Raw genomic sequence first — 1,260 nt, forward strand, 5'->3', positions numbered from 1 at the left:
TCTGTGATTCTATGATCCCCAGTCCCCATCTGCATCCTGCTCAGCACAGCCCGGACACCGGCGCAGCTGCTAAAGCCAGACCGATTTTATTTAAATTGCGAATGTAAAACAGAATAATAATAATAAAAAAAACAAACAACCCAGCCCTCACTGGCTTCAGCCGCAGGTAAACCGTGCCCCGGCTCGCTTTCTTCAGCATCCTCCCGTGTTAAGGCTGCGTTCATCACTGGGGACAGGAGGGAGGAGGGACGGGGCGAGCCCCGGCTCCTGTGACCCCCCTAGCTCCTTTGGGAGAAGTTTGGCACAAATCTGGCAGGGTCAAGCCCGGCGCAGGGCAGGACAGGGCTCTGGCCCCATGGCCACGGGTGTTAGTGGGTCAGCGCGAAGCTCTGATAACTACGGGATTGCCTACGGGGCTGCGGCGAGGTCACGGGAGGGCAGATGGAGGGAATGTGGCAGAAGAAGGGGTCTGCACCCCTGGCCGAGGGGCCAAGTCTGCAGCGTGGGGCTGTGCATCCCCACCCCGGCTGGCACGTGCGTCTCAACTGTAAACGGCAAGTGATGGGGGCACCTGGCTCGCCCCAATCCCAGCCCCCCGGAGAGGAGAACTAAAGGCCTGGCTGTGTGTGCAATTTTGGGCAGCACCTGCTCAGCAGGCTGGGGCTGAGCAGGACCCAGGGGCTTGGATGCTGCACCCCGAGTGGTTTTGGTGCCAGCAAGGAGGAGGGAGGAAGGAGCCTGGGACCACACCAATAGGTCCCTGCCCTCCTGTCCCAGGGGGTGCAGGGCTGGTGGCCCCCCCAGAACTGCTGTGAGACCCGGTGCATCACTCCCAGCTGGTGGTGTCGGCCCCAAGAGGCTCTGCCAGCTGCGATGCTTGGTGCGTGGCTTGGCCATTGCACCCGCATAGCTCCTGGGGGGCTCTCAGCACTCCCCAAAAGAGCTGGTCCCCAGGCAGCCAGCAGCTCCTGGCTGTGAGGGGCCCTAAAGGTGCAGGGTCACAATCCGGGGGGACAGCTCACCCTGGATAACCTTGCAGGTAATGCAGGACCATGGGGAAGTGTCACCAGGGGATGGGGGTGGGCACGACCAGGATGCTGGGGGTGTGGATGCTGGGATGCTGCTCCCTCCCTGCTCCTTTTAGCACACAACTGATAATCTAATCTGCTCCAGAGCCTGTTCCTAATATAAAGGTGGCCGGGTTTGGGGGGTGGACGTGCATGTGGGGCAGACTTGGACCCTCGCAGTGCTGCAGGCTGC

The sequence above is a fragment of the Eurypyga helias genome, unplaced genomic scaffold, assembly GCF_000690775.1.
Source record: "Eurypyga helias isolate BGI_N326 unplaced genomic scaffold, ASM69077v1 scaffold29173, whole genome shotgun sequence".
NCBI lineage: Eukaryota > Metazoa > Chordata > Aves > Eurypygiformes > Eurypygidae > Eurypyga > Eurypyga helias.